The 27,276-nt window shown below is 40.0% G+C and overlaps 1 long non-coding RNA gene across 1 annotated transcript; it reads left to right on the top strand.

Annotated features, from left to right (window-relative positions):
* Positions 1-16,385: 16,385 nt before the first annotated feature.
* Positions 16,386-26,238, top strand: LOC110903011. Its single transcript, XR_002571593.1, has 3 exons — positions 16,386-16,427; positions 17,619-17,697; positions 26,202-26,238. It is a non-coding gene; the product is annotated as an uncharacterized LOC110903011 (long non-coding RNA).
* The last annotated feature ends 1,038 nt before the right edge of the window (positions 26,239-27,276 follow it).

Below are 27,276 nucleotides of genomic sequence, written 5' to 3'. Positions count from 1 at the left end.
TCGATCTTATCTCTAACGGGCGACTCCAAGAAACTAGCCGTTATGCTCGGACTAGCCGTTGTGATCATTACGTCAGAGATGTGACAATCCTGCAGATCATGATTATAAATAGGAGATAGGGTGAGGATCAGTTTGTATTTAAATTCGAGATACACTCCCCTTATATTCTGCACCGAAGGTTGTTCAGGTATCCTCTTCTTCCCTCTTTCCCTTCTTCCTTCTCTTTGCTCTGTTTTTATTACTCCGTCTCTGTTTCTATTCCGTCACAAAACATGTTGCTCCGGAATTCTCCACACAAGGATTCCAAGAAGGATAGTCCCTTAAAAAGCCAGGGGATTATCAAGGATTCTCCTACGGAGAGGTGTTGCTTTAGTGATGCTCACGTAGACAAAATTCGTCACTGCTTTCCGGCGAATGCCGTTTTTAAATCCTTTGATCCTACTGCTTTGAGCGACTATATCTCGGATGTCTGGGTGGCTTTTCCTGCTACCCCGTTTGCTATAGGGTACTCGTATCCTTTTCTAGACTTTACCCAGTCTTTCTTTTCCTTAACCGGCATCTCTTACATCCAAGCTATGCCGATGATCTGGAGGGTTCTTTATACCTTCGAGAGGATCATCGAGCAGGAAGGGATTGATCTGGGGATGGCGGAGTTAGCTGAGTTTTACGATCTCACCACCTTCGGTTCTCACCGATATTTGTTGAAACGGAAAGCTGGGGAGGATCACCCAATCTTCAAAGTTACTAAGAATGATACCAACTGGAAACGTCGGTTTTTCTTTGTTAAGAGGGATTCAATCTCGGATGGGAAGGATTTGCCCAAGGAATGGGCCACTCATGGTAGGGTAGAGGATCCTCGAAGGATCACTATCAGTCCTGTCTCATATGATGAGGATCGCTGATGTCTTTTTTCCTTTGTCTTTTATGCAGCTATTTCCATTGCTCGTCTGAAATTAACCCCTGCTGCAAAAGAGAGAGTGTTAGCTTTTAAAAAGCTTGATCCTGAAGTTAGAAGCTTCCAAATCACTATCCAAGATTCTCAAGAGATATCCTCTGCATCTGCCACAATGTCAAGTAAGTATCCTCATAAAAAGTAAGTTTTATGTAAAGGTATTTAATTTAATAAGGGAACTTATCTTGTTTTTGAATTGTGTAGGTGCTGGAAAATCTGCCAGGTCTGTTAAATCTGCCTCCATATTTGGGATAAGTGATCTTGCCAATGTCACATCTTCAAAGAAGAAGAAGGCTCCTGCTGCCAGTCCTTCAGCATCAGCTCCCAAAGCATCTATCCGGGGCAAGGGAAAAAAGAGGAAAACCTCTGAAGATCTCCAAGGATTTCCCCTCCTCCGTCAGCAATTCCTCGACTACGTGAATGAGGTAAGGATCACTGCCCCTGTTGGTTATCCGTCTCACATATCCTGTTTGTATATTCTGCTTTTCTTGAGGATCATCTGATCCTAAGCTTATCTTTTTTCTCCTGTTGCAGAAACTTGCCGAGATTGAGACCTATCTTGGCCATGTTGAGGACCAGGAGAGCCAAATTGCCGATCTCCAGCAAATGGGTGTGTTAAAGGATCTCAAGATAGGAGATCTTGAGAAGGAACTCCGGGTCATGAAGGCTGAGGCTGCTCAGAGGTTGATCGATATGGATAACGAGAAGCAGGAGATCACCCAAGATGCTAAGGTGTCCGCGGCAATTGCTATGTATAAGATACAACTTCAGATGGCCGAGGAGGCTCAGGATCCTACCTTTGACAAAAGCTCGTGGGATGTTGAGGGTTGGAAGGCAAGGTGGGAAGACCTGGAGGACGAGGATGAGGCTGAGGAGATCCCCATGCTGGAAGGTGGTGATGCTGAGAAGGATCAAGGTGGAGATGCTGGTGGTGATGAAGCAGCGAAGGTGTAGGCTGCATGATTGGGCGATGATGGATATTTCGAGACTAGGCCGGAGCCCAATTTTTTAGGATTGGTAGTGGTTTTTTGTGGTAGTGGTGTTTGTGAACAATTATGGTTTGTAATTTCTGAACAATAGTTTCTTAGGGTTAAGGATCCTGGATCCTTTGAACAATGGGTAGGATTGCAAAAGGTGGAGGGATCCTCTGTTTGGGGGATGAAGCCTTTGTGATCCTGCCGCTTTTACTTTCCTGCAAAAATGCTAAGACCGCATAGACAATGGACACCCTTTGCCAACCCATGTGGACGGGCCACGTTTTGCTGGTAGAAATGTGGGTTGGCAATTTTGACAACTTTTTGAAAGGGTTAATGATCCTTTTGTTTAATAATATAACTTTAATCTTTCTGGCTTATCTTGTGTTGTTATCCTTCAATAATCCTCTTTATTTCTCAATAACAAGAGTTGAAAAAGTGTTTAATAAACTTAGGATATGATCCTAGATCAAATATCCTCATATTGAAAATTCTCAAAGTGTTTTAGTTCAAGGATCATAGGTTCGGTTGTCAAAGTATAAGGGTTGGTTAGGATAAAGAGTATAGTCAAAAATAATCAAGGATCATACCTGAGGATCCACGTTAGGATCCTAACCTTCAATCAAGACAATCATAGATAAGACTTTGATAGTTAATAAGGATTAAGGACCCTTATATGTTTAGACTTCCAAAACCTGAAAAGTGAGATATAACTTGGGACTAAGCCAATGTAAAAGATAAATTAGTGACTGGGGACATGCCCAAAGGATAACTGAGAATGATCCCAGAGGATCACTGGGGACGAGCCCAAAGGATAACTGGGGATGATCCCGGAGGATCACTGGGGACAAGCCCATAGGATAACTGGGGACAAGCCCAAAGGATCGTATGTAAACTGGAGTATGGCCCTTTCTGGCAACTATCCAAACTTGGTGACATGAAAATGTCAAAACCTTAGCTAACGTGAAAACGTTAGAAACCTTAGGAACGGATGTATGGTGCGTCCACCATTATACGTAGGATCCTAAATATAGCCAGTACAATGAGGTTGTCAGCCCCGAAAGTGGGTACTGGTCCCAAAGACGTGAACTATACCAGGATCATCGTGCGCTGCTGGCGGAAACTGGGGATAATCCCAAGGATAACTGGGGTCGGACCCAAGGATCTGTGGTGCTCTTGGAGATCTTTGACGATTTGCTGAGGATACCTGAACTATCATAACTCAAATGGTTTGTGAGTAGAGGATGAAGGATACATGATCCTTATCCTTAGGCAACAAGTAAGAAAATGCAATAGTTTTAGGATAAGCATATTACCAGAGTAAGGATCACTGATATCTCCGGGATCCTTCAAGGATACTTCAATGTAAGGATCACATGCATGAAGGATCATGTTCACATGAAATACTTCTTTAAGTGAACAGCATTCCAGGCTCTTGGTAACAAATTTCCTTCCATGGTTAGCAACCTATATGCCCCCTTTCCTGCTTCAGCTTCAATCAAGTAGGGACCTTCCCATTTTGGTGCTAGTTTCCCGTCAGCAGGATTGATAGTATTTTGAAATGCTTTTCTCAACACCATATCTCCGACTTGGAACTTCCTTATCCTGACATTTTTGTTGTAGGTACCAGCCATTCTTTGTTGGTAGCTTGCCATCCTTATTCTAGCTAGATCCCTGATTTCTTCAATAGTATCCAAATCCTGAGCTAGGATTGCAGCATTTTCTTCAGGATCACGAGCAATTGTTCTAGCAGTTGGGATCACCATCTCTGTTGGGATCACTGCTTCTGCCCCAAATACTAAAGAGAAAGGTGTTTGGCCAGTGGCATTCTTGGGAGTTGTCCTATCAGCCCATAGCACATAAGGTAACTCCTCTGCCCATTTTCCTTTCTTGGATCCTAGCTTCTTCTTCAGATTGTTGATGATGATCTTGTTGGATGATTCTGCTTGACCATTGGCTTGTGGATGAACTGGTGTTGATGTTATCATCTTGATTCCCCAACTGTTACAAAAGTTAGTGGTTCTGCTTCCAATGAATTGGGAACCATTATCACATACAATTTCAGAGGGAATGCCAAATCTAGTTATAATATTTCTTTTGATAAAGGATATAACTTCTTTTTCTCTGACTTGAGCAAAGGCTTCAGCTTCTATCCATTTAGAGAAGTAGTCAGTCATGGCAAGCATAAATACTTTTCCACCAGGTGCTTTAGGGAGCTTGCCAACTATATCCATTCCCCATCTCATGAATGGCCAAGAGGATGGAATGGGGTGTAGTAATTCAGCTGGTTGGTGAAGGATATTGCTATGCCTTTGGCAAGGATCACATTTCTTAGCATACTCTATAGCATCCCTTTTCATGGTTGGCCAGTAGTATCTTGTTCTAAGGATCCTTGAGAATAATGCCCTGCCCCCAGTGTGGTTTCCACAATCTCCTTCGTGGAAGTCTCTCAACACTTCTTCAATTTCAGGATCTTCAATACATCTTAAATATGGTCCTGCAAGGGATCGTTTATATAGCACATTATTTAAGATTGCAAATTGAGATACCTTAATCCTGAAAGCTCTAGGATTTTCTCCCGTTGGAATCTCCCCATGTTGCAAGTATCTCATGATTGGTGAGATCCATGATCCTGAATAAGATTGGACTTCTTCACTAGGGATCATTGCAGTATCCTCTTCTATTTCCATGGCCACCTGATTTTCAATAGCAGGAGCCAGGATATGGATGATAGGGATACTTATATCTTCTGGAATCTTCAAGGATGATCCTAGGTTGGCCAATGCATCAGCTTCCGTGTTATCCTCCCTTGGTACCTGTGTTAAGCTAAAAGAAACAAAAGAGAGTGCCAATTCTTTGACTATCTCTAAATATTTTGTTAGTTTTTCACCTTTAACAGCATAGGATCCGTTAAAGTGATTAGTGATCAATAATGAATCTACATATACTTTGAGATACTTTACCCCCATATCCTTAGCAATTTGTAAGCCAGCAATTAAGGCTTCATACTCAGCCTCATTGTTAGTTGCTTGGAACTCACAGGCTATGGAGTGGGGTATTATGTCCCCCTGTGGCGATTTTAGTAGGATCCCTAGCCCTGTGCCTTTGATATTTGAGGATCCGTCAGTGTGTAGTATCCAAGGATCCTTGGTTTCATCCAGCTGCTGGACCTCCAGTTCTGCTTCTTTTTGTAGATCACTACTGAAATCAGCCACAAAGTCAGCTAGTGCTTGAGATTTAATAGCTGTTCTTGGTTCGTATCTTATATCATGGGCACTAAGCTTTACTGCCCACTTAGCCATTCTTCCTGACATATCTGGTTTCCTGAGGACATTCTTAATTGGAAAATTAGTTCTAACAACAATAGTATGGGTTTCAAAATAATGTCTTAACTTAGTCGATGCCATGATTAATGCAAGGATAAGTTTTTCGAGGTGTGAGTACCTGGATTCGGCATCAAGTAGACTTTTACTTACATAGTAGATAGGATATTGTGTACCTTCGTGATCCTTAACAAGGACAGCACTTACAGCGGTTGAGGATACCGCCAGATATAAGGATAACACATCTCCTTTTTCTGGTTTTGCTAATGCTGGTGCTGAGGACATATACTCTTTTAGGGCTTGTAAAGCATTCTCATGCTTCTCAGTCCATTCGAACTTCTTATTCTTCCTTAGGATATCGTAGAATTCTTTGCATTTTTCTGAGGATTTCGATATGAACCTGTTCAAAGCTGCTATCCTGCCTGTCAGTCTTTGAACATCCTTGGCATTGGCAGGAGATTTGATATTTATTAATGCTTTGATTTGTTCCGGGCTTGCTTCAATGCCCCTCTGGGTTACCATGTATCCTAAGAATTTTCCTGCCTTAACACCAAAATGACATTTTGAAGGATTAAGTTTCATGTTGTAATTATCAAGGATATCGAATGCTTCTTCCAAGTCCCTTAGGTGATCCTCAGCTTTCTTTGACTTGACCACCATATCATCTATGTACACCTCCATAGTTTTTCCAATTTGATCTTTGAACATCATATTTACCAGCCTTTGATATGTTGCACCTGCATTTCTTAGTCCAAAAGGCATGGCAATATAACAATATAAACCGGTTGGGGTCATAAAGGCTGTATCCTCTTGGTCAGATGGTTCCATCTGGATTTGTTGGAACCCAGATGATGCATCCATAAAGGTCAACAGTTCATGCCCCGCTGTTGCATCCACCATGGAGTCAATGTGGGGTAATGGGAAAGGATCCTTGGGACATGCCTTGTTCAGATCAGTGAAGTCGACACATACCCTCCACTTTCCGTTTTTCTTTTGTACAACAACCACATTGGCTAACCATTTAGGATATTTTACCTCTCTGATCATACCTGCTCGAAGTAGTCTCTCTACTTCTTCTTGGATAATGGCATTCCTCTCTGGTGCAAACTTCCTCCTTTTTTGATGGATTGGTTTGATAGACCTGTCAATGCCAAGTTTGTGAGTAATAATATCCTTAGATATACCTGTCATGTCTTCATGTTTCCAGGCAAAGGTGGATTTTCTTCTTTTGAGGAAGGATATCATGTCTTCTTTCATCTTGCCAAGGATCCATGATCCAATATAGATTTTTGATTCAGGATCACTAGGATCCAAGAGGATTTCGTCCACATCTTGTTCCCTTGCCTCCAAGACATTCCTCGGAGGATACTGTAATTGCTATTGCTCTCTTGGCTTCGGGGTTGGCTTCATGGATGAGGTATAGCAATCCTTAGCCTCTTGCTGATCACTGTCGATCTTGATTATCCCCCAAGGGCTAGGAAGCTTCACACATTGATGGTAGGTAGATGGAACTGCTTTCATGTCATGTATCCAAGGCCTGCCAAGGATAACGTTGCAACAAGATAAACAGTCAATAACACAAAATTTTTGGTAATTATGTAATCCTTCCACGTAGATTGGGAGTTTGATGTCCCCCAGAGTTTTCTTCGTTTCCCCACTGAATCCTACAAGCACGGAGGATCTTGGTGTGATGTCTGATTCTGGGATTCCCATCTTCCTCAAGACATCAAGCTGGATAATGTTCACTGAGCTCCCTCCGTCAATAAGGATCCTGCGGACAAAATGGTTAGAGATAAAGAGAGTGACAACTAAACTATCATGGTGAGGATCCTGAATGTTAATGCGATCATCCTCATCAAATGTTATCATCTTCCCTTCTGAGACACTTGAGGTTCTAATAGGCCTTTCTCCATTATCCATTTTTGATTCTTTTGCATGTCTTTTGGCCGCTGAAAAGGATGTACCACAGATGTCTGATCCTCCGGATATAAAGTTAATCACTTGTGCGTTTGCCGGAGGTGCTGGAGCCTTTTCAGGGATCCTTTCAGGATCCTGGGTCCTTTGCTTTTTCACCTAGATTCTGCATTGCAAGGATTAGTTCATGATTATCAACGGAAAAACAATATTCTGAGATTGGAGGATATTCTTCATCATCCTCATCTTGGTCAACAGCATGCACATTCTTGTTTTCATTTCTATGGTAGGATTTGAACTTGTTGCTTTTGAAGGAGGATCCTTGCTTATCTTGTTTTGAGGATCCTACTTGTCTTTCCTGGATCCTTTTGTCATCCTCTAGCCGGATAAACCTGAGTGCTCGAGTTCTTACTTCATCTAAATTCCTGCATGGTGTCATAACAAGATCATCATAGAATAATGAATCCTTAAGCAGTCCCATTTTGAAGGCTTCAACAGCCGTAGCCATATCCAAGTTGGGAATGTCCAAGGATTCTTTACTAAATTTAGTTATATAATCCCTTAATGATTCATTATGATTTTGAGTTATCCTGTACAAGTCACTAGTTAATTTTTCAAATTTTCTGCTACAAGAGAATTGGTTATTGAATAAATTAACTAAATTGGCAAATGAAGTAATAGAGTAAGGGGGAAGACTTAGCAGCCATTTAAGAGCTGATCCAGTAAGAGTAGATCCAAATCCTTTACATAGGCATGCTTCCTTCAATTTTTCTGGGATAGGATTGATCTCCATCCTTTCCCTGTATTGTGCTATATGCTCCTCCGGATCCGTTGTGCCATCATACAACTTCATGGTAGGGATATGGAACCTTTTGGGTACCTCTGCGTCACAAATTGGTGGTGCAAAACGGGATACCTTGTGGCTTCCATCCGCAATCTCTGGGATAGGCTTGACTACCCCTGGAACACTTGAGATCATGTCCTTTAGTTTCTGTAATTCCCTGGCCATAGCATGATTGGTACCTGTATCCTGCATGAATCCAAGGTTAGTAGTAGGATAATTATTTAAAGTGTTACCTCCCATTGGGTTCAAGTTAGGGAATCCATATTGCTGGGATTCTGGAACAACGGAGGGACCAGTGGAAGCAATGGTCTGCATTGGAATGAAGTCCCCTTGATGGACATCTAGACTTCCTGTTTGCAAACTTTTTAGGGATCCTGGCATCTGTAAGGATCCTGGTATCTGGGATGATCCTGGAACGAAGGAGGATCCTTGAACCTGGGATGATCCTGGAACAAAGGAGGAACCTTGGCCCTGGAATGATCCTGGAATAAAGTAGGATCCTGGAAACTGCTGTGTCTCCGGATAGGCTCCCGAATTCCTGAAGGATCCCATGTACTGAGGATAGGATCCTACGGGCTGAAAAAGTGAGCCTGATGTCTGAGTCATTGCTGTCGAGTTGAGATGTGATCCTCTTGATTCCCCTATAATTTGCACGTCCGGGATCCCTGATGGCTGGGAAGTAATCATTGGAGTATCGAAGCTCAAAGATTTGGGCATCAGTGGAGAATGATCCTCTGCCGCTTTCTTTTGTCTTTTGAGATCTCCAATTTCCCTGAGGATCCTTTCGTTAGTTTCATCTTGCCGCTGCATACGATCCTTCATCTGCAAAATTAAAGCAAATACATCACTAGTACTGGGAATAGAAGAATTCATAGCAGAAGAAGATAGAGGTTTAGAGGAAGTGGGAGTTGATCTCTTCTCAGTATTTTTCTGGGATCCTGCCGGTGGAGGAGGCAAGGTGATCTGTGATGAAGTGACCGCAGACATCGCCGTGGACGTGTTCTTCAATGATGAAGCCATGTAACTCTCTGAAATGATTTTGAACAAAAGATTTTCTTATGAATGAAGCACCAAGTGCCCCACGGTGGGCGCCAAACTGTTTTGGTCAAAAATCACACAAGGATAATGTAACCAAACTTTATGAAAACGGGGTATGATGCTTGGTTAATTATGAAAGTAAAGGATCACTTCTGTGATGAAGATGCAAAGACACAATGATTTATACGAGGAAAAAGCCCTTGATCAATGAATGATCTCCGGCATAAAAAACCTCGGGTGATGGCAATTACCGATCACCAACTTCAATATAACAAAAATATGATTACAACTTCGGATAGTAATGAGCTGAGTACAAGGATCACTAAGTGTCTAAGTGTTTGAGAGTTGTGTTGTATGTCGTGTGTGTTCTTCCGAATGAGGAAGAGTGGTATTTATACATGTGTAGGTGACCTATTTTAGGTAAAATGACTAATTATCAGCTCATTACCCCTTTAGAAATAAAGACAATCTAGCCTAAATTGCTGCCCATAAATCAAGCCTAGTTTCCATATCCTGTGCAACGTCTTTCTTCGATTAAGCTCTTGCCATATTTGTGAAGACGCGTTCCTGGATCATGATGTCTAGAGCATATCCTGCTAGATGTTCCTGCAAAACAATATTATATTGAGTGGGAGTGGCCGTTAGTATGAGGATCACCATAATCCCCCATGATCCTGATCTTGAAGTTCTGCGGAGGATCACTGTCTGCCAAAGAAACAAGGATCACTGGTTAGGATCATGTGTAAGGATCACCTATAAAAATCCAGCCCTAACAGTAGGGATATGGAACCTTTTGGGTACCTCTGCATCACAAATTGGTGGTGCAAAGAGAGATACCTTATGGCTTCCATCTGCAATTTCTGGGATAGGCTTGACTACCCTGGAACACTTGAGATCATATCTTTTAGCTTCTGCAACTCCCTGGCCATAGCATGATTGATACATGTATCCTGCATGAATCCATGGTTAGTGGTAAGATAATTATTTAAAGTGTTACCTCCCATTGAGTTCAAGTTAGTGAATCCATATTGCTGGGATTCTGGGATAACGGAGGGACCAGTGGAAGCAATGGTCTGCATTGGAATGAAGTCCCCTTGATGGACATCTAGACTTCCTGTTTGCAAACTTTTTAGGGATCCTAGCATCTAGAAGGATCCTGGTATCTGGAAGGATCCTGGTATCTGGGATGATCCTGGAACGAAGGAGGATCCTTGAACCTGGGATGATCCTGGAACAAAGGAGGATCCTTGACCCTGGGATGATCCTGGAACAAAGTAGGATCCTTGAAACTGCTGTGCTCCCGGATAGGCTCCTGAATTCATGAAGGATCCCAAATGCTGGGGATAGGATCCTGCCGGCTGAAAGTGTGAGCCTAATGCCTGAGTCATTGCTGTCGATCCGAGGTGCAATCCTCTTGATTCTCCCATAATTTGCACGTCTAGAATTCCCGATGGCTGAGAAGTGATCATTGGAGTATCAAAGCTCAGGGATTTGGGCATCAGTGGGGAATGATCCTCTGCAGTTTTCTTTTGTCTTTTGAGATCTCCAATTTCCCTGAGGATCCTTTCATTAGTTTCATCCTGTCGCTGCATACGATCCTTCATCTGCAAAATCAAAGTAAATACGTCACTAGTACTGGGAGTATAAGAATTCATAGCAGAAGAAGATGGAGGTTTAGAGTTAGTAGGAGTTGGTCTCTTCTCAGCATTCTTCTGGGATCCTGCCGGTGGAGGAGGCAGAGTGTTCTGAGACGAGTTGACTGCAGACATCGCCGTGGACGTGTTTTTCAATGATGAAGCCATGTAATTCTTTGAGATGATTTCGAACAAAAGGTTTTCTTATGAATGAAGCACCAATTGCCCCACGGTGGGCACCAAACTGTTTTGGTCAAAAATCACACAAGGATAATGCAACCAAACTTTATGTAAATGGGGTATGATGCTTGGTTTGTAGAAAAAGTAAAGGATCACTTCAGTAAGAAATATGGAAAGACACAATGATTTATACGAGGAAAAAGCCCTTGATCAATGTATGATCTCCGGCATAAAAAACCTCGGGTGATGGCAACTACCGATCACCAACTTCAATATATCAAAATATGGTTACAACTTCGGATGATAATGAGCTGAGTACAAGGATCACTATCGTAATGTGTGTCTAAGCGTGTGAGAATTGTGTTGTGTGTTCTTCCGAATGGGGAAGAGTGTTATATATACAAGTGTAGGTGACCTATTTTAGGTAAAAAGACTAATAATCAGCTCATTACCCCTTTAGAAATAAAAGTAAATCTAGCCTAAATTGTCGCCCTTGAATCATGCCAAGTTTCCATGTCCTTTGCAACGTCCATCTCCGATTAAGCACATGCTATAATTGCAAAGACGCGTCCTTTGATCATGATGCTAAGAGCGGATCCTGCTAAATGTTCCTGCAAAATATCACTTAATTCAATGAAGGTAACTGTTAACATGAGGATCCTATAATGGTCCGTGATTCTGATCCTGGAACTCTGCTGAGGATCACTATCTACCAAAGAAACAAGGATCACTGGTTAGGATCACACGTGAGGATCATGTATTGTAAAAATCCAGCCCTAACAAGTACCATATCACCAACTTGGAATTTCCTGATCCTGACATTTTTGTTGTATGCTCTAGCCATCCTCTGCTGATAACTGGCCATCCTTATCCTTGCCAAATCCCTAATTTCTTCTATAGTATCTAGATCTTGAACCAAGTTTCCATCATTTTCTTCAGGATCACGAATGCTTGTTCTTGCAGTTGGAACCACCATTTCTGTAGGGATCACTGATTCTGCCCCAAATACCAAAGAGAATAGCGTTTGGCCAGTATCATTCTTAGGGGTTGTCCTATCAGCCCAAAGCACATAAGGTAGTTCTTCTGCCCATTTTCCTTTCTTGGACCCAAGCTTCTTTTTCAAGTTGTTGATGATGATCTTGTTAGATGATTCTTGTTAGGGCAGGATTTTTTAATGACTTATGATCCTCACTTATTATCCTATTAGTGATCCTTACTTCTGTGACAGATAGTGATCCTCAGAAGTGCTTCAGGATCAGGATCATGGATCACCCTAAGGATCCTTATACTAACGATTGTTTACTCTGAATTTCGTATTGTTTTGCAGGAGTAACAAGTTGGACTTGGTCTTGGCAACGTTACTAAGGAATATTCCACGGTTATTTCGCACGTATTTGACTGAAAATGGACGTTGTGGAGAACGTGGGAGCATGGCATGAACTGCGGACAGTTTGTTAGGCTAGTTAACTTCTATTTTAAAAGGGGTAGCGAGCTAGCTTTAGAAACACTTGGCTAATTTTGGCTACACACACTCGTACAACCGCACTCTTGAGCATACAGCAAAACACTTAGCAATTTTTACACATTTCTGCACGATATACCATAGTGATCCTTGTACCTAGCTCGCTATTATCCAAAGTTGTAAACAATTATTGGTTAATTGGAAGTTGGTGATCGGTAGTTTCCATCACCCGAGGTTTTTTATGCCGGAGATCATTCATTGATCAAGGGTTTTTTCCTCGTATAAATCTTTGTGTCTCTTGTGCAATTTACTTCTAAGTGATCCTCATTGTTGTTCACCAATTCAAGCTTCATACCCCGTAACAAAGAGTTTGGTTGCATTATCCTCGTCTGATTTTTGACCAAAACAGTTTGGCGCCCACCGTGGAGTCAATTAGTGCTTCATTCCTAAGAAGTTTTTCTGTTTGTGATCATTCCGGTTCATTTCGTTCAAGTACATGGCTTCATCATCAAAGAATACTTCTACTGCAATGTCCGCGGTCAATTCATCTCAGGGCATTCCACCTTTGCCTCCACCACCTGCTGGACCTCAGAAAAATGCTGAGAAGAAACCAACTCCCATTTTCTCAAAACCTCCAACTTCTTCTGCTTCTTATACTCCTACTACTAGTGACATGTTTACTTTGATTTTGCAGATGAAGGAGCATATACAGCAGCAGGATAAGACCAACGAAAGGATTCTCAAAGAAATAGGAGACCTCAAGAAACAAAAGAGATCGACAGAGGATCATTCCCCACTGGTGCCCAGATCTTTGAATTTTGATACTCCGGTGATAACTTCTCAGCCTTCAATGATTCCAGATGTTCAATATGTGGGAGGACCAAAAGGAGTGCACTACGGATCAACAACAATGACTCAGGCATCAGGTTCATACTTCCAGCCAACAGGATCCCATCCTCAGCATGCAAGATCCTTCACAAGCTCAGGAGGATACCCAGGAGCGCAGCAGATTCAAGGGTTCTGGCCGTTTCAAGGATCCTCCCAGGTTCAAGGATCCTCCTTTGTTCCAGGATCATCCCAGGTTCAAGGATCCTCCTTTGTTCCAGGATCATCCCAGGTTCAAGGATCCTCCTTTGTTCCAGGATCATCCCAGGTTCAAGGATCCTCCTTTGTTCCAGGATCATCCCAGGTTCAAGGATCCTCCTTTGTTCCAGGATCCTCCCAGGTTCAAGGATCCTCCTTTGTTCCAGGATCATCCCAGTTTCAAGGATCCTTCCAGATGCCGGGATCCTTAAGGAGTTTGCAATCAGGAAGTTCAGATATCCATCAGGGGGACTTTATCCCAATGCAGACCATTGCTTCTACAGGTCCTTCGATCATTCCAGAGTCTCAACAATATGGGTTCACATCCGGAGTTACTAATTTGAACCCGGTGGGAGGTAACACTTTTAATAATTCTCTTACTACTAACCATGGATTCATGCAGGATACAGGTATCAATCATGCCATGGCCAGAGAATTGCAAAAGTTGAAGGACATGTATCAAGTGTCCCAGGAGTGGTCAAACCTATCCTGGAGATTGCAGATGGGAGCCATAAGATATCTCGTTTTGCACCACCAATCTGTGATGCTGAGATACCCAAGAGTTTCCACGTGCCAACCATGAAGTTGTATGATGGTTCAACGGATTCTGAAGAACACATAGCACAATACAGGGAGAGGATGGAGATCAATCCAATCCCAGAAAGGTTAAAGGAAGCATGTCTGTGCAAGGGATTTGGATCCACTCTTACTGGATCAGCTCTCAAATGGCTGCTAAGTCTTCCCCCCTATTCTATTACCTCATTTGCTAATCTAGTTAACCTATTTAATAATCAGTTTTCTTGTAGTAGAAAATTCGAACGTTTAACTAGCGATTTATATAGGATAACCCAAGGTCATAATGAATCATTAAGGGATTATATCACTAAATTTAGTAAAGAATCCTTAGACATTCCTAACTTGGATATAGCCACGGCTGTTGAGGCCTTTAAAATGGGATTGCTTAGGGATTCATTGTTCTATGATGATCTTGTTATGACACCTTGCAGGAACCTAGATGAGGTAAGAACCCGGGCACTCAGGTTCATCCGGCTAGAGGATGATAAGAGGATTCAGGAGAGATTAGCAGGATCCTCAAAACAAGAAAAGCAAGGATCCTCGTTCTAGAACAACAATTTCAGATCCTATAACAAATCTGATAACCAGAATATGCATGTTGTTGATCAAGAAGAGGATGATGAGCATTATCCTCCAATTTCTGAATATTGTTTTTCTGTTGATAACAATGAACTAATCCTTGTGATGCAGAATTTAGGTGATAAAGCTAGATGGCCCAGGAAAAATGACAGACCAGCTGCAACTAAAGATAAATCAAAGTGGTGTGCATACCATGAAGATTTTGGGCATCTCACAGAAGAATGCATTGCACTGAGAAAAGAAATTGGATACTTGTTAAGCAAGGGGCACCTGAAAGAATTATTGGGTAGAAAAAAGTCAAGGACTCAGGATCCTGAAAGGATCCCTGAGAAAGCTCCGGCCCCTCCAGCAGATGCACAAGTAATAAACTTTATTTCTGGAGGATCAGACATTTGTGGCACATCCTTCTCAGCAGCTAAAAGGCATGCAAAGGAAACCAAAATGGATAATGGAGATAGACCCATCCGAACATCCAGTGTCTCCGAAGGGAAAGTCATAACTCTTGATGAGGATGATCGTGTTGACATTCAGGATCCTCATCACGATGGTTTGGTTATCACTCTTTTCATTTCTAACCATTTTGTCCGCAGGATCCTTATAGACGGAGGAAGCTCTGTGAACATTATCCAGCTTGATGTTCTAAAGAAGATGGGTATCCCCGAATCAGATATCATACCGAGATCCTCTGTGCTCGTGGGACTCGGTGGCGAGACTAAGAATACCCTGGGAGACATTAAACTCCCAACATACATCGAAGGCCTACATTCTTATCAAAAATTTTGTGTTATTGACTATTTATCTTGTTGTAATGTTATCATTGGCAGGCCTTGGATACACGATATGAAGGCAGTCCCATCCACCTACCATCAATGTGTGAAGCTCCCTAGTCCTTGGGGAATAGTGAAGATTGATAGTGATCAGCAGGAGGCTAAGAACTGCTACACTTCATCGGTGAAACCAGCCTCAAAGTCAAGGGAACAATAGCAATCAAAGTATCCTCCAAGGGATGTCTTGGAGGCAAGAGAGCAGGATGTAGTAGAAATCCTCATGGATCCTGGTGATCCTGAATCCAAAATCTATATCGGATCAGGGATCCTTGGCAAAATGAAAGACGACCTCATATCCTTCCTCAAAAGGAGGAAAACTACCTTTGCATGGAAACATGAGGATATGACAGGTATATCTAAAGATATTATCACTCACAAACTTGGCATTGACAGGTCATTCAAACCAATCCATCAGAAAAGGAGGAAGTTTGCACCAGAAAGAAATGCCATTATCCAGGAAGAGGTAGAGAAATTGCTCCGAGCAGGTATGATTAGAGAGGTCAAGTATACAAGATGGTTGGCCAATGTGGTTGTTGTTCAAAAGAAAAATGGAAAGTGGAGGGTATGTGTCGATTTCATAGATTTAAATAAGGCATGTCCCAAGGATCCTTTCCCATTACCCCACATTGACTCCATGGTGGATGCAACGGCGGGTCATGAACTGTTGTGTAACGCCCCAAAATCCAAATGTCATATATTCGAAATATGTCCTTATGCGTTATATTACGAAATAAATAACTAGGCTATTCAACCTAGTTAAGTGCATGGTAAAAACTATTAAAGGAGAAAAGTAGTGCCAAAAATGTGTTGGAAGTAAACTTGAGGGGTTAAAGTGGATGGGATGAAACTTGGTCACTAACTAAAAGAAAATATTAACACACACCACACACATTTTCGTGTGTGTGTGTTCTGGATCGTTCCAGAGCTCCCCAAGGGAACCAAACCCTAACTCAACAATATTCATCAAATTGAAGGGTGAATCGAAGCTCAAATTATCAACCGAACATGAATTAGTGATCACCAACACAAGGGGATCATAAGGTATGTCTCAAAACTAAGATTGGTGATCATGTATGAAGTGGGTTATGTTTTAATCCGTGAATTAGTATGAAATTGATGATGTATAAGGGTTAGAATCATCAAGTAGAACATAGCTTATATATAGTGTTTGTTAATTTGATGTTTAGAATTAAAACCCATTAGTCATGGTGAAGATGATGACTTAATCACCATCTATGTCCAATTCTTGTTGAAAGATTGATGAAATATCGGTGTATAACGAGTTATGGTTTGATGAATTGAATAAAATGTGATGATGATATGTTGGATGATTAATTGTGAATACTACATGATGGTGAGTAGAAGGATTTGATGAACTATGTATGAATGTAGAAGATTGATGCATGAAATAGTTGTACATTATGCTTAGATAGTGGTACGCACGCCAAGTGTTTCATGAAATGACTAAACGACGATATTATGTGAAAATGTATGCAAGTAGTGGATGAACATACATACAATGTGTAAATGATTAAATTATTATTAAACTTACACAAGGAACATGTGTAAGATCGAATCCATGTGGAGGTTTTATTGATGTCTTGTTTGGGTAGAAATGTGCACTAGTATCTTTCATTGTTCACTCACATTGTACGGTACACACTATGTGTTTAGTTGACGGTTTAGTTGAGGTTACGGAATGAAATTGGCGTTAATGTATAGCAAGTAAGGATGGTAAAATCATGTTGGTTATGTACCCCAAATATGGTCGTCTAGTATAGGATCCCGAAAGCTTTAGTATATGTAGTATTGATAATATGTATGTGTGTGTATGTAATGGATTGATCATGTGGTTGTAAGCATATTACATCATGAATATGAAGTGTATATAATGCCATTGTTATAGCTTAATATGATGACACGGATATATGAGGTTAAGTCGAAAGTCCATAAGATGGGTCGTTGACTTTTGGAAGTCAAACCTTGCATAAGTAGTATGGCTAGACTCTTGTCAAATTTCAATGCTATAAAGTCATATGGTGCATGTTTAACAATGTGTGTTATATGCAATTATGTAAGGAATTATACGAGTTGGAAGAGATGTGATGTTGGGTATATGTCTTATGTTTGTTAGACTTGACTAATGAAAGTCAGACTTGAACCATGCATTCGACATGATCATTAAGTGTACAATCATGCATACTAACAAGAATGTGATTGCGTGATGTGAAGGCATAAGGATCATGTGGAAATGGACTCAAGCAAGAAAGGCAAAAGGGTAAAAAGGAGGCAAGGGAACGGACGCAAAAAGGTAAGTGATTTCCGTAATCACTTCTTAATTGTTTATGTAAAGTTATGTGCTAGTTAGTTAAGTATGTTAAGTGAGGACCAATAAGGATGTGTTGTATGAAACCAATGATTTTTGTTAAGTAGATGTAACGGGTCAAAACGTAGCCTTGATGTTAAAACGAATGTGTTGTTTGATGAAAACATGAACGGGTCGAATAACCGTAAATGAATAATAAGACGATAGCGCATAAGTTAAGAATTTACTTAATCCGGATGTGGGATTTTGAGTCCATAGGATAGAGGACCAATTTACGAGCATGTAGGAAGAAACGGGAGGTTAAACGGGTAAACGGTTCAAAAGTTATGCGCGTTTTAGTGCGTACGGACGACGAAACGAATCTGCAGAAAAAGTGGTTTTCTAGAGGGCGTCGCCGACGGGGTTAGGGCCGTCGCCGACGGGCTCTAGAAAACCAGTTTTTCTCCGACGCCTTAATTACCTGTCTACGGGGTTTTTGGCTACGGGAAAAACTACGGGCCGTCGCCGACGCCCTCCCCAAGACCAAAAATCTGAAATTTGTTATTTAAGTTGATTTATGTATCGTAGGCTTCGGTTTGTTATCCGTGGACTACGGCGGGCTTTCTAAACATGATTTTGATCGATCCTTAGATGTTTATGGGCTATAAATCAAAGTCTAAGTCCCATGTAATTAACGTATGAGTATGTAAGAGGTATGCAAGATCTTGTACGTGTATGTAGATGTGTAATTATGTATATATGGAAGATATGTATGAGTGTATGCATGTATGTAGAGACGTACGAATGTAGGTACGTATATAGAAGCGTATTTGTGTATATATGAAGATACGTAGGGTAGTATGTATATATGTGAAGGCGTAAGAATGTATGTACATATGCAGATGAATATTTATGTATGTATGGAAGTACGTGTGATCGTATGCATGTATGTAAAGACGTAAGAACGTAGGTACGTATGCAGATGTGTATTTATGTATGTATGAAGATACGTATGAGTGTAGGCATGTATGTAGAAACATACGAATGTAGGTACGTATGTAGTAGAGTATTTAAGAATATATGAAGATACGTATGAGTGTATGCATGTATGTAGAGATGTATGGATGTATGCACGTGTATATGTAAGTATGATTTTGGATACGTTGAGTGTTAATGATATTAATCGTGTGCCTGGAAAACGAAGATTTATGCAGGTACATTATTGAAGGCTCACCAGGGAATGTGTTGGTGCAGTCATATGTCGTCTTCGTCTAATGTCGAGTCTGGGTTGCGTTGTGAATCTGATTAAGCATGATGTCATCATGCTTAATGATGACATCATACTTGTGACATCATCACAATATGATAATGTTCAAAACATCAGAAAACGACAAAGTAACATTTGGATTTAATAGTGTATTGTGGCGGTTTACTTTGTCCAATGAGATGCTTAGGTTGAAAGGTCCAATTACAAGCTTCCATTTGAAGGTCCAATGAGATGCTTCTACTTGAAGACCCAATCACATGAAAAGGTTCACTTGAAGGTCCAATAGAAAGGTTTGTTTGACAGAAAGCATGAAGGTTCGCTTTTAATGTCATGCAAGAGGTTCGCTGATAAGTCAACATGTGGGGTTCGCTTTTACGGATACATGGGAGATTCGCTTTTAGTGCATTGTGTGAGGTCCGCTTTTACGGCTTTGTCATTTCGAGCGGACCAGAAATAGTATATATAGGTTGTTTATGCATTTCATTTGTAACGATTCCAGATTTGATACCGAGGTATTTCCCGAAGCATCATCTGAATTTTGAAACATGGCTGAAGAGTTCTATAATGCGTTCGCGACACCTGTTGCCCCTGTAACCACTGCTGAAGCATTGTATAATGAGAATGACATGGGAACTCATCAAAAACCACCGAAACTCATGTACATTGAAGATTTTCAGGGTTGGAAAAACCGATTCGAGAATTGGGTTCAAGCTTACAGATTCGACGCATGGTATTCTTTACTGAACGATTATGAGAAACCAAAGAATGAACGTGGTTTGGAAAAGGGTTTCAATGATTTTACTGAAGCTGATAAGTTGAAGTACACTAGTGAGAAAATGATGATCAGCATTCTTCAGCAAGCGGTTAAAGAAGACATCTTTGTTTTACTTCAACATAATGGTACTGCTAGATCAATCTGGGAAGCGTTGATTCAAAAATTCAGAGGGAGTGCTGATATGATCAAAAACAAGAAGGCATTATTGAAGAAATCGTTTGACATGTTTACTGCATTTGATCATGAAACAACCAAGCAGACTATAGATAGATACTGTCATCTAGTATTGGAAATGGGTAGGTTGGATATCAAGAAAGAGGACGATGAGTGGGTCGACAAACTAGCTGAGGCGTTACCACAGCATAAGTGGGGAACATATTTGATGGTTGTGAAACTTATGAGAAAATCCGAGGGTATGAATTTGGCTCAATTTATTCAGCAAATCGAAGAGCAGGAGCTGGATATTCAAAAGACGGCTATCATGACAAATCCAAATGCAAAGTAAGACGTCAGTCTGTACTATCGAGGGAACAAGTTTGAGACCACTCCCAGTCAAAGTCCAAAGATTAGTACTGCATTCAGTGCTGATGGTTCTGCAAGTCCAAATGCAAGTACTACAACTCAAAGTGGTGGATCTACTTCATCATTCTCAAGCTTTGATCCAAACAGCAACACACCAAGCTCTCAAAAGCAAAACTCTACAAATCTGCAGTGCAATGTGACACTGAACATCCAGAATGGTCAAAATCTTTCTCCTGAGGTGGCAAAGCAACACATGGCATCTCTTGTCGCCATGTTAGAGTCGTATGAAAGTTTGATTGCTGGCAGAATTGGTAATCCGATGCTCACTAAGGAAGATTACGACCAAATCGACGCAGAAGAGCTTGAGCTGATGGATGTGAAGTGGTGCTTAGCTAGTGCTTGCAGGAGAGCTGAAAAATTTCAACAGATTACTGGCAGAGACAAGTTCCGAGGAATGGCTGCTTCTCCACTTGGTTTTGACAAGTCAAAGGTTACCTGTTTCCGATGTAAAGGAAAGGGTCACTTTAAACGGGAATGTAAGAACCAAGAGTCAACTGTTAGCCAAGAAAAGAGCAATTATTATCAGAAATCAATCTTTCATCAAATCGACCAAAAACCTCAACAAAAGGAACCGCAAACTGCTCATGGGAAAATGATTGAAGAAGCCAATAGGAAAGCTTATTATGGGATAATAGATCAAAGTGATGAGTTTGTTGTACAGGGATTTAGCTGGGACAAGTATACGCCTAGTGGAACTAAATCTGATGTTGCACTTGTTACCAGGATTCTGGATCAAAATGAGGATTGTCAGAAAAGGATTCCGATATTTCCAGATCTTGGAAGTGATGTTGATACGGATGATGAAGAATATTATCTTAACAAATGTCGAAAAAGCATTGATCCTGACAGTTTTAATTTTTTCTATGCAGATAAAGTTGAGATGCTGAATCAGAAGAAGATTGCTCGATTGCAGAAAGAGCTAGAAGCAGCAAAGTTACTTGCTGATGAAAAGGCGAAGACTGAAGCTGTAAAAACAAAAGATGAAGCAACTGCTGAGATTGCAATAGAGAAGATTGTTGAAGTAGAGAAAGTAGTGGAGAAAATTGTCGAAGTCGAGAAACTCGTGGAAGTTGAGAAAGTAGGTGAAGTTGAAAAGGTGGTCGAAGTAGAAAAGATTATCGAAAAGATTGTTGAGATCGAGAAACTTGTAGAAGTTGAAAAGACTGTTGAAGTCGAAAAGATAGTTGAAAAGGTGGTTGAAGTTACTAAGCCTTGTGAGAAATGTTCAGAATCTTGCAAAGAGTGTGATGAGAAAGACAAAAATATTGTCGGCTTAGAAAAGATTAAGGAAGATCTACTGTTTGATGTGAAGTATGTGAAAGAGTCATACGACGTATTGAACAGGACAGTTGACAGTTTGAAAAGAGCAAATGCAGAATTTGAAAAAGCAAATGACAAGATGAGTGCAACTTTGATGACAAAGCAAAGTGTCATAAATGATTACATTGAAGATTGTGCAAATTTGAAGAAGGAGTTGAAACTTGAGAGAATCGAGAGTGAAAGGATCAATCGATTGTTGTTGAGTTATACTACTTGTGATTATCTGATTGATCGTGTTTATCCTACTGTCGCAGGTCTTGAAGCTTTCAAGAAGAAAGAAAAAGAAGAGGATACTGGTAAGAAACAAAGTGTCAAGTATAACAGATGTCCGCCTCCTATCTTTGAGAGTTATTCCCCCAGGAAACCAAATGAGGAACAAGTAGACAAGGCTCTAAACATCAAATTAAAGTCTGAAATCACTGATGAATTACCAGACAATATTGATGTTACATTCACAGCGTCTGACACTGATCATGAGTCTGAGTTAGTTAAGAGAGTTGTCGATCAGGTGTTGGATATGGATGAAGAGTCAAAGTTGGAGTCTAAGTCAGATAGTTCGAGTTCATCTAAGAAAAGTCCGAGTTCGCTGGTTAAGAGAGTTTATAATAAAGAATTCTTGTTATCAAAGAATAATTTGAATGACGAAATGTTTAAGGTTGCTTATACCTTGAATAATTCAGACAAATTATATTCTGATGAGGAATTCCCAATAAGAAGTGTCAAAACTGAAATGATTAAACAGGTTTTCAAATTAACAGAAATTAATATTTCTGAAATAAAAGATTCAAATCTTGCTGAAAAACCTAAAAAGTACACTTCAAGAGTTCAACAAAGATTGAACAAGAAAAAAGGTTACGGTTATGGTTCAGATTATCGAAAGAAATCAAACCATAATGGTAATCTAAAAAAGAAAGGTCTTGGTTTTAATTCTTCAGAAAATTATAAAAATCAGAAAACTTATAAACCAAAAAAAAAATTTATTTCAGGAGGAAGTTCTGAGGATGAACAGAAGAAACCGTTCTGGAAACAGTCGAATCAGGAGTTTCTTGCTGAAGTAAAGAAAAATGTGAGGAAGTTTGCTTCGAGAGTTGACAGAAGAACCTGTTTCAAATGTCAAGAAGTTGGACACATAGCATGGAATTGCCCCAAGACCAACTATCAAAAACAGGGAGTTTCTTCTAACTCTGTTTTGAGAAAGACTTGTGTTGATAAGAAAGAACAATATGTAAAAATTGTTAAAAAGTTTGAAAATTTTACTTCTGAGGAAGGAGAAAGTTCAAAAAGGTTTTACAATAGAAGAGGTGATTTAAGTAAACAAAAATGGGTTGTTAAATCTGAAAGTAATTCTGACAATGAATCTGATTCCATAAAATCAGAGGAGTCATTGGTTGATAAAAAGATTGTGAATTCCGTTCCAGTGATGAATGATGAGAATTTTCCGTCATTGTCAAAAGAAAATTTGATGAAGAAAGTTGGAAAGGTAGAGATCTCAAATCAATTCTTCGCTGATAAAGGAGAATTTGATGTTGAGAAGGCTTTCAACGGGAAAGTCAAACACATTTTTGGGAAGATGGTTGATAAGAAGGTAAAGGGTGCTAAAGAGTTTTATAAATCAAAATGTTGGTGGGACAGATGTGTTCCAAAGTCACCCAAGGCTGGTGAGGCTTGGGTGGACATTATGTTTGAGTAAAACACCGGACTTGCCGGAGATCCCAAATTGGTAATCGTGGATCAGGAATTGGCATCTTTCATGTTTAATTAGGATGATTTGAAAGTGTTTGAAATTGTCAAAATTTTACAGGTTAAAAGACTATGCCGGAGCTCCCAGGTTGGTAAGCGAGGAGCAGGTATCGGCATCTTTCTTTAGGAATTTACTACGGTAATGTCAATCATGCAAACGGTAAAAAAAAGGTTTGTTTATGTTTGTTTACAAGTGGTTAGTAGATCTGATTGTGCATAACTTGTGCATATGGTAAATTAAGGACATTAATTTGTACTTGCATTTTCCTACAAGTGATTGAGAGACAAGATGATGAACCACATCCCCGAACTTAGTATTGATATACTTACAAGTGTAAAATCAACCAAACTTATTTTCCGGAAAAATCATTTTGATTAAAACAAACTTAAGTGTTTTGAAATCTAAATGAGAAAATAGTTTGTTGATAGGGGGAGTTCTGATTGTTTTATGCCAAAGTGAATGGCGAATTGATGCAATTTGATATTGGTTGTCATGTTTATGTACAGTTTGTTTTCAATTTTTTTGTTAATGTGTTTGCATTTTAGGGGGAGTAGAAAATTTCATAAAATCCAAAAACATTAGAAAATTTGAAAAAGACAAAAAACGTGATAAAAACCAAAAATGAGTTTGTTGTGAAAAAGAGGAAATGATAGTACATCAGCGGACTATCACAACATGCTAAAGATTTGGAAAGTTTAAAAGTGTTAAACAATTTTACTGTGGATGTGTCAGTAGATTTTTGCACATTTAATAAACTGTGACGAGATATAAACCTAAATTTCAAACTTGCTTGTTCTGTGGGTTAACACAAACTTGGATATATAGGTAACCCCTGAAATCTTGTTTGAAAGGTCCCTTATTCTGAGATACTAGGTCTTTATGCTCAGTGATATCTGGGGTATTATCCCGGGACTTCTGCTGTATGGAAGTACTGACCTAGTCCCCGGATAATACTTTCTGCAAATGCTTGAAAAAGCACCGCCCTCAGCAAATCGATGAAACAATAAAATTGATAGTCATTGCTGTTGTAAAAAAAGATCCTCTAAAGGGGACCCACCAAAAGTCGAGCCGTCATCTCTCTGCTGAACGGAAGTTCTGACCTGAGTTCTCACGGTTTCGCACCTAACCCCTTACAGATATCATCTGTGGTATATTCACCTGTAAGACTGAATATTGGGATCTGGATACGGGAGTATATTCAAGTAGTGGGACACACGGATAAGTTTAAGTGCTTAAAACATTAATATCGTATCTCGGATCAATTGAACTTTGTGTGAAAATTTAAGTGGACCAGTATACTGACAATCTAGGAAAATTGTTTAGAACTTAAAATGAAATCAAGCTTAACGGTGTTGGTGATTTGTCTCATAAGCTGATATGATCCTCTTACACAAACTCACAAAAATAATGTTTGTAAATATTTCTTTACTGCATTTTATTTCTCTTATGTCAAAAATCCAAAAAGATTTTCAGTGTGTTTTAGCATAAATTTTTGAAAAATTCAAAAAGATTTTCGACAACTGGTATTGAAAAGCTGATTTTCAAAATTCCGGGTGCTAAACATGATGAACAGTTGGTTTGGGAGAGTGTGTTGTCTTGAAAATTAAAATGATATATCTTCAAGTGGTTTATCAAAGATTAACATTGTAACATTATCTTTGATTGTATAATTTCTGCGAGTGATTCATTAGATCTTTACATGTTATCATCAGAAAATTTCTTTTTGGGTAGAGGATGTGCAGGTTTCTAAGTGATAGAGAACCAGGTTCCAATACCTGAAGACTGTGATTTCAACATGCCAGACTGCGATCCCAGCATATCGAAAGGGGGAGTCTGAAGACATCTGAGTAGAGATTGTTCGTGGGGAGTCTGTTGATGATGATGAAAAGAGAAGAGAAAGATTTGAGGATGCTTACATTGTGAGATATTTCAGAAAGTGTTCAGACTGATAAAGACTGGAGTCGTTGAAGACTCGACACTTAAGACTCTTCAACATCTGAGGGGGAGTCTGTTGGTGCAGTCATCTGTCATCTTCATCTAATGTCGAGTCTGGGTTGCATTGCGAATCTGATTAAGCATGATGTCATCATGCTTAATGATGACATCATACTTGTGACATCATCACAATATGATAATGTTCAAAACATCAGAAAACGACAAAGTAACATTTGGATTTAATAGTGTATTGTGGCCGTTTACTTTGTCCAATGAGATGCTTAGGTTGAAAGGTCCAATTACAAGCTTCCATTTGAAGGTCCAATGAGATGCTTCTACTTGAAGACCCAATCACATGAAAAGGTTCACTTGAAGGTCCAATAGAAAGGTTTGTTTGACAGAAAGCATGAAGGTTCGCTTTTAATGTCATGCAAGAGGTTCGCTGATAAGTCAACATGTGGGGTTCGCTTTTACGGATACATGGGAGATTCGCTTTTAGTGCATTGTGTGAGGTCCGCTTTTACGGCTTTGTCATTTCGAGCGGACCAGAAATAGTATATATAGGTTGTTTATGCATTTCATTTGTAACGATTCCAGATTTGATACCGAGGCATTGCCGGTGTTCCTTGTAACTATAAACGTTGTAAAATCAATATACAAGAGGTTTAAAGTGTGATTCAAGCTGTGTACACGTCCGTTTCTTTGTTTCCGCCTCTGAAACGGATTTGAGCTCTTCCGAACGATTCGTTTAGGTCGCAATCCGATCCTACAGAATGGATATGCGAATGATATGCTTAAAATCAGAGAGAAAGCTGAATGGAAAGTGTACATGTATTGGATCTTGTTTATGTATTGTGTACTAATGTGATGAATGTATGTGGTAAGTGCAGGTTGTACGAATCACGGGCGGTTATCACGAGGAATAGACATCGAAGACCGAGTCACAAGATAGATTGTACGGGAATAATTGAGTATGTACTATTAGTAAACAGGACTTATGCTTTATTTTTGTAAAAGATACATATTAAGACGAACTTTCAAGTAAGTCCAGACGTTTGTTACGAAAGAAATTTTATGGCACGAATTTCCGCTGCGACTTTTTGTCAAATACGAATTAGGGTCTTACATGTTGACTTTTATGGATGCTTCATCTGGATTTCAACAAATTCAGATGGAACCATCTGATCAAGAGGATACGGCCTTTATGACTCTAACCGGTATATATTGTTATATTGCAATGCCATTTGGACTAAGGAATGCAGGTGCAACTTATCAAAGGCTGGTGAATATGATGTTCAAGGATCAGATTGGACAAACTATGGAGGTTTACATAGATGATATGGTGGTAAAATCCATAAAAGCTGATGATCACCTGAGGGACTTGGAGGAAGCATTCGATATCCTTGACAAATATAACATGAAACTTAATCCTTCAAAATGTCACTTTGGTGTTAAAGCATGTGAATTCTTAGGGTATATGGTGACAAAGAGAGGCATTGAAGCCAGCCCAGAACAAATCAAAGCTTTAATGAATATCAAATCTCCTGCCAATGCTAAGGATGTTCAGAGGCTAACATGCAGGATCGCAGCTTTGAACAGATTTATATCCAAATCCTCAGAGAAATGCAAGGAATTCTATGATATCCTAAGGAAGAACAAGAAATTTGAGTGGACTGAGAAGCATGAAAGTGCCTTAAGAGCTCTCAAGGATTACCTATCCTCAGCCCCGGCCTTGATGAAACCAGAAAAAGGAGATGTGCTATCCTTATATCTTGCAGTATCCTTGAAAGCAGTAAGTGCAGTCCTTGTTAAGGATCACGAAGGTACACAACATCCTGTCTACTATGTAAGTAAGAGTTTACTTGATGTTGAATCCAGGTATTCACACCTAGAAAAGCTTATCCTCGCTTTAATTATGGCATCCACTAAATTAAGACATTATTTTGAAACTCATGTTATTATTGT

Source organism: Helianthus annuus, chromosome 13, assembly GCF_002127325.2.
Source record: "Helianthus annuus cultivar XRQ/B chromosome 13, HanXRQr2.0-SUNRISE, whole genome shotgun sequence".
Classification (NCBI taxonomy): Eukaryota; Viridiplantae; Streptophyta; class Magnoliopsida; order Asterales; family Asteraceae; genus Helianthus; species Helianthus annuus.
The sequence above is the reverse complement of the archived record's forward strand: the minus strand, read 5'-3'. Positions and strand labels throughout refer to the sequence as shown.